The following is a 7,581-nucleotide window of genomic DNA, read 5'->3' as shown; positions in this document are numbered from 1 at the left end:
TTTGATTGAGGTAATCTTGTTTTATTTTCCCTAAAATATGTGAACATGCTTATAAAAAAAAAAAACTAACACTTTTTGAAAAAAATGAAAAGCAGTTTACTTTGCTAAATGCACAAACCATTTAGTGCACATTTTGAAGTATTTCAAGCGTATCTGTTTGTAGACCAGTTTCAAGTAAAAAAAAGACATTTTCTTTGCAATAATGTGTAATAACAGTGTCTACACTTTTTCTTTTCATTAGTCAAAACGTGTTCAGTAAACATGACCACAGTTTGGTAAAGTACAACTTCAATCAGATATTTTACTTCAAATAAACTTAACATAGAACTTTTTGCATTGAAGTGTGCTTCATTGAACTAATTCAATTAGCTGTGCATAAATAATCTGCACTACAGTTGTTGCTATCTGCATTCCTCCTCAGGTGCAGGATGGTTCCTCCCAGTGGGGTAGTTGGGGTGGGATTGTATGGGGTAGCAGGGTGCAGATTAGGGATGAGGATAAGGTTGAGGATGTGGAGGAAACTGGGGCTGAAGAGTCCTTCCAGCAGAACCGACACCACATGCTCAGTAGTACAACCATGATTTTCCAGGATGCCATTCATCATCCTTTGCTTTCTGTCATGACTCTGAGCTAGCTGGGCCTCCATCCATTGGTTTTGGTTCTGTTGCATCCTCTCCAGGTGTCATGCCCTCTACTTCTGCCTAGCTGGCAGCCTCTCTCCTCCTCCCTTTCCCTCTCTCTCTGGGTGCTTTTCATTATGCTAACCTGTCTCCTCGTTTCCCTCACTCACGTCTCTTCCTCGTGCCTGAGCTCCTCCCAGCGATGATGAGAGAGAGAGATGCGAGGAAGAGACACGAGGACAGAGGAATTTAATTTATCAAATGGTCCTCACTCACTCCAGCGTCATTTTGAAGAGACGACAAGTTGTCATGATGCGCTTCACCCTAAATGTCAAATATGAATAAGTCAGCAATAGAAATTACTAAGTAAAAGTTTAAACTCTAAAGTTTGCATTTAAAATTCATGTACAATTAATGAACACTTTACATCCAGTAATCTTTATTTTGTGAATAAATAGGCTATGAGAAGCTGCTGTTGTGCTTTCATTCCTTCTCCACAGGTAGTTTTCCTGATCTGCTGTATTACAATAACAGCATCACTGTTTACTCTCCCATCAGATTAGCTGACCAATCAATATACACTTTGGATCAAAGGGGTTTTGCCGTCCGTTAAAACACTTCCACATAGAATACACCTGTGTTTCCTCGCTCTAAGCTCTTCCAGGAGCCTCCTCTCTCCTCGCTCTTCCTCTCTTCCAGGTGCATTTCAGGGATTGGAAGATCCTCCATGATGGCGGACGGAGATCAATTTCTGGGTCACGGAGTAGAGAGGACGTGAGGAAGCATAGAATTAGCGTATTGAAAAGCACCCTGTGTGTGTGTGTGTTTGATTGCAGGAGTGGAGTCAGGTGTGCAAAGTCAGGTCACCAGCTGCCAGCCGTCATCATCATCCTGCTCTGCTTCAAATACCTGGTTCCAACTGCCACACTCCGCCAGATCGTAGACTCAGTTACCCTCATTCCTGGCTTGACTCCTGTCTGTCTCCCTCCTGTTCTGTCCAGAACCTGCTCAGGATCATCTCTGTTCCCCCAAGCCCTACGGACTCACCCTGCCCTGCTTCGCTCTGCCAATTCCCCTGCTCTGCCCTGCTCAGCTCCCTGCTCCTGTCTCGGCCTCAGATTCCAGCTGCCAGCCCCACCCTTCCCCCCCTGTTCCTCCTCACCCAGCATCTGCCTCCCCCTGGCCTCAAAGACTCCTTTCTTTACCTCAACATCAGGTTGTTAATAAAATCTTCCTGATTCCAATTCCTCGCTTCTGCCTCTGTGTTCTGCACCTTGGGTTCTCTGTACTAGCCCATAACACTAGGAGTGCTTGATGCTTAGAAGACCAGGTAGCCATGGCTGAGGTCAGCTGTCTCCTCCTTTTGTTCTGTAATGCCCCTGTATGAGATCATACAAGTATTTAAATACAAGATCCAAATACATAGCTCTGCATGGAACATAAATTTTTTCTTTTATATTTCAACTAGAAAAGGTGATCAAACTTGGATGAGCAGGAGAATGGAAACGGAAAGTGGTCAAATTGCTCTTATAAAATTGTAAATGATTGCTAATGCACTCATGATATAACCATGAAGATTTCTTCTTCAGTATTTTTCAATCAACACCTATTAAGTAGGAGCTTGAGCAGCTGAATTGGTAAAGTAAACAATATAAAAATAGAGACTCATAACCTTTATAATGAATTTATACTACAGTATGTACTGTTGATTTGCAATCTGAGAATATAATACAAGTAGTCAATACCCGACAGCATGTGTTATATGGTCCCCAATGACCAAGGCAAAGCACCTACTAGTAATATTACAGATCTTTTGACCTACAGTACCAGATTCTGCTGATTCTGGCTGTGTGGATCCTGTAGCAGGGTGTAATTCTGCTTTTTGAGTACTTGTGCCAGGTTCCTCAGCCAGTTGATTGGATGCTATCCCAGGTGGTTCCCCGGAGTCCGCATTCTCCTCGATAGCTCTCTCTGTTAAAACATAAAGCAGTTGCCTCTTACAGATAACCTAACACAATTTCTCAAAAGTGTGTGTAAAAAAAAAAAAGTGTGTATGAGTGTTCTTTGCTGGCCATAGGTATCAAATGTTTGAATGAAATGAAAGCCAATAAACCAATTAACTGGTCAGCTGTGTAAGGAAGGTAGGGAATAACAAACATTAGATATAACTTAGTTTACCTTGATCATCATCAGCATCACCGTCACCATCGGGTCTTTGATGCACCCGTGCAAACCCAATGTCCAGCCCACCTTCATTGGCAGTGGCCAGGGGTCTTTGACCTAAAATATCATTAAAGAGGTTGAAGTGTGTAAATGTGGACAGGTGGGAGCCAGTCATTAAGTTCTGTTTTTTGGCTTTACAATATGCAGCCTTTCCTGCTTTCCAGCGGACGCATACTTTCTTGGGTGTTCTGGCAAATCCTCCCTCATTCAGTTTGTCCGATACTAGTATCGTCATTATGGTGCTTTTGCCCATCTAAAAAATGCATCATGTCCATGCTACGCAAGACACGCAACATGAACTCTGTCTCCTCAAACTTCCAGAAATATTGTTTCTTCCCTGTTTTGCTTTCAATTATCACATTTGTCAACAATACACCACATGGTCATGGTGACATACATCATCAGTTGCACATGCGTACCTTTCTCAGTTTCAGTAATGCCACTCAGGTGTATACGTGTTCTGACTAGCCCCAAATAATGCAAGTAAGATTGGAGTAATCCACATATCTTATTGCGATTATGCTTACTTCGACTAATCGCATTAGCATAGTTGGAGTATAGTGTTTACACAGGCTCTGCCTTACTTGTATTATTGCCTTAATCGCGTTATAATCGAATTATAAGTGTGCATGTAAACATAGCCAATGTTAATGTGATTAGTAACACCTGTGCTTTCTCTGCTATGAGAGAAATGTCTAAATGTCTGTCTAAATGTCTGCTGGGAAAAAGGCCTATTCTGTTATATATATGTGATATGCAAAGTTTAGTACAATAATATGTTGAAGGAGAGGATTTTCATAGATTATATTTCATAGATGATATGTTCTTCATGTCTGTCCATATAGAATCATGTCAAGGTCATGTGGAATGACAGAATTGTCACAAACCATTAAGACAAAAGGCCATAAATGCCTGTGCTTCTGTTTGAAAAATCATTTACATCCAAAGCGTCATAAACTAAGAAACAGTCTAATTTTAAGCTTTGTGACAATGTAGCTTTGAGATCATTGATAATACAGTAAATAATTACTTACAAAAGCATCATGATGTCACAATCCCAGCCTATCCCTTTTGTCTTCCTAGTGTTTTGCCTCTGCCTCCCAGTCTGTGTGAGTATATGTGTGTGTTCGTGTTCCTGCCGCTTACCTGGATCCTACACACCTGCCTGAAATCAGCACATCAACTCCTCAGCCAACGTACATGTCATGCATCAGTTCAATACCTTTACAGAACATGTACCCTGGCATTTCTCCCACTCATCGCGAGATTGTTCTGTCGGGTTTAGTTCTTTATTGGACCCAAGCGCAGAACATGGACTCAGAAGCAGATGATGTTTAACAGATTTATCAAATTGTTGCAGCACAGGTATAGGAGGCCGGGTCTGCTACAGCACAGGCTCTGGAGACTGGGACTGCTGCGGCATGGGCTCTGGAGGCTGGGGCGGCTGCTGGGGCTGGTAGCTAGGCTGCTGGGGCTAGAAGGTCTTGTAGCTAAGCTGCAATGCAGGAGCAGGGAACTGGTGAGTCACTAACCAAGCGTGAGCTGCAGGCTGACACAGGCTGGTGTGGTGCCCACCAGGCTGGAGCAGCAGTCCAGGTTGACACCAGTACAATGAGGACCAGAGCTTGGGCAGGCCTGGGTGGAGCCGGCAGGGGCCCATGGGCAGAGACTGGAGACCGATGGGAGCCAGCTGAACATGCTCTGGATCTGGCGGGCACAGTGGCAACATAGCCCAGGGGGATGCAGGGCTGTTGCCAACAGGTTTGAAGGCTTGGCTGGCAAATCGAGGTCCCCCCAGTGCCAAACAGGTTCCCAGGAAAGGGTCTGTCTCCACTGTGTCCATGACTGGCCAGATTGTTCTGTCAAGTTTAGTTCTCTAGTGGATCCAAGCACAGAACACAGACTCAGAGGCAGATGACATTTAACAGATTTATTGTAATGCACTTCAAAAGGGGATGAGATGGCTGCAGACAGCAGGAGGTATGGAGGTGGCATGGTTGACGGAGGTTGTGAGGGAGAATGAAAAATCAGGCATCCTGAAGCACAGGAGACAAATAGGTGTTAATCAGTTGTTAACCGGAGGAAACTAACTTGAAGAAAATCAAAAAATAGTGAGCCAAAGTGAGCCAGAGTATATCTACCACACGAGCAGATAGAACTATTTGGCAATGAGTGGGAGAAACACCGGGGTACATATCCTGGAGAGGTGATGAGCTGATGCATGACGGGTATGTTGGCTGAGGAGGTGATGCACTGATTGCAGGCAGGTGTGTAAGAATCAGGTAAGCGGCAGGGACACACACACACACAGACTGGGAGAGAAAACACCAGGAAGAACTAGGGCTAGGCTAGGATTGTGACACATAACCAATATATGATATATCTATAGTGAGCCACATTTACAGCCTCTACCCCAACTGTAGGAGAGTGAAACTTGATGTGCACATGTTGCTTGGATGGGTCACAGCTAAGCATGATAGCTCATTTTTCTCACAAAGAAACTCAAGATACATTAATCAGGTTAAACAGTGCTCCACTGTCCCTGCAGAATGCCACCGTGGGGACTAATAGGGATAGCAATAGCAACTGTTAACAATGCTTTTTGCAATCATTGAAAAGCATGAAGCAAGTTTGAACTGCTGATGTTTTTGTTTTGTTTTTTTCTTGAGAAATGTCTCCCTATTGCTGCACCTATCTCTCTGTCATACACATACTGAGACTTCAACCTTATATGCAAACCCTAATCTAGCCAGAAGTGTTTTTCTCCTCAAGTAAATAATGGAGGATGTTAAAGTATCATTTATCCAAACTCAGTAGATAAAGAAAGAGTGTTCTTGCTCAGCTTCAGTGGATTTCACCTACAGCCTCGATTTAGTTTCTCTGACCACATGCTGCAACACTGGTGATAGCATGTCATTTTAGTGCAGATCAAAGACCTTTTACATGAAGCTGTGGTACTCATGACTGCTCTCATCGTAAATCAGCTTCAGGTAATACTGCGTGCTTCAAACTAGTCAGGGAGTCACATCGCAGCCTTTCATCAGCTGCCTGTGGTGCATCAGCAATCATCACTTATTGAACAATCCATAAGGAGTATTGCTGGGAGAAATATTCAGAATAACCGCTTACATCATGTTGGTTATTGCTCCCATGAAAACTGCTCCAGCACTGTAGGACATGCACGTTAAAGTGTCTCAGCAATTTTAGCTTTATCATGTGTGTAACAATGTTTTTCAAATATGCTTTCTCTCTGCTATTTTTAACCCTGTAGAACATTTTGTTTAATGTATTTAACTTTGTTTCTGCATATCCGTCTTGTCTGTATGACTCCCTCTCATCCTCTCTCACTACATTAAGTCCACCATCTCTCTTCTCTGATCTGTCCATTGTTGCCATACAAGGTAACACTTGCAGCCAGAAACCACATTCTTTCCACAGGATTAACATAGTTTCTCTCAGCTGCAGAGAGAAATCATAGCCACAAAAGCTATAAATAACTGAGCCTGAGGAAATGTGGGGGAAGACGTAAAAGTTTTAGGACTGAACCTCTGCAAACATTAAAGGAGATTTTTGTTCATGCAAATTACAAAACATCATAAAAAATGTACATGATACAGATGACACTACAGATTGGAAGTCTATACATACAGGGATGAATCTATACATCTGGTTTTGGATTGTAAAAATGGTTTCAGGGCCCAAACAAGACTAGAGGAGATCTGATCTCAGTACTAAACTCAAGTCATGACCTGAACAAAACTGAACAAGGGCTGTAACTACAGGAAATCTTGCCAAATCATATACATTGGGTCAGAATTGCTGATATCTATATTTTTTAACATAATTTTAATTGAAAAACAATATATGTATTCAACATATCCATATTCCGATATGTTTATCTTCACATCTGTGTTGTTATAGCAACACAGCATCAGTCACAGTGACTGAATTACTTATGGATTACACAACGTTATCGATTTTGACTTTTTCCTCCTCATTAAGACTATTGCTGCTCATCCTTTAATCATCTTAAGACTGAATCTGAAGCCTTAGTCAATTAGCTGCTTCAAGAGAAGAGGCCTCCAGATGACTGTCCGCACCTCTGGATCATTTTTATCATCTTTCACATATCTTTTCTCATCATTCTTGAATTCCCTTATCATTTCTTCATACTTGGTAATAACTTAAAAAAAAAAAGAATATAGTTGTAATACATTTTTTCATAGATACTTAGTTTTCTGTGATGTTGCTGTAATTTCTCCCAGATATGAGTAGTCCCATTTCTGTTTTGCATGGCATTGTAGGACAACAGTGTCAAATCAAGCTAATTTAGCATGCATACCCTTTTGACACATTTTTAGGCAGACTCAGTTTTGTCGCTTTTCCAACACACCACACTTTACATGGCCAAAAGTAAGTGACCACATATGAACATTATAACCATATGTCATTGTTGAACAATCATAGGCATTAATATGCGGCCACTGAATAACAGTTTCCACTCTTCTCAAAAGGCTTTCCATAAGATTTTGGAACCTGGCTGCAGGCATCCAGAGATCAACCACTGATTCTGGAGTTAAGGTCTGGCAGGCTGGTCAGGTTCCTCTACAGCATACCTGGCTTTGTGCACGGAGGCATTGTCACATGGACACAGGAGAGGGTCTTCAATAAACTGATTTAGCAATAAGATTTTCCTTAAATGGAAGTAAGGGGCCTGGCTAAACAATGAAAAACTGCT

At 42.2% G+C, this 7,581-nt stretch overlaps 1 long non-coding RNA gene across 1 annotated transcript; it reads right to left on the bottom strand.

Moving 5' to 3' along the window:
- Positions 1 to 2,261: 2,261 nt before the first annotated feature.
- On the bottom strand, positions 2,262 to 3,947 carry LOC121907553. Its single transcript, XR_006098902.1, has 3 exons — positions 3,878 to 3,947; positions 2,799 to 2,900; positions 2,262 to 2,591 (listed from the first exon to the last, which is right to left on the bottom strand). It is a non-coding gene; the product is annotated as an uncharacterized LOC121907553 (long non-coding RNA).
- Between the last annotated feature and the right edge of the window lie 3,634 nt (positions 3,948 to 7,581).

Source organism: Thunnus maccoyii, chromosome 11 (assembly GCF_910596095.1).
Source record: "Thunnus maccoyii chromosome 11, fThuMac1.1, whole genome shotgun sequence".
Lineage (NCBI taxonomy): Eukaryota > Metazoa > Chordata > Actinopteri > Scombriformes > Scombridae > Thunnus > Thunnus maccoyii.
Note: the sequence above shows the minus strand (reverse complement) of the source record. Positions and strands in the feature narration are given on the sequence as shown.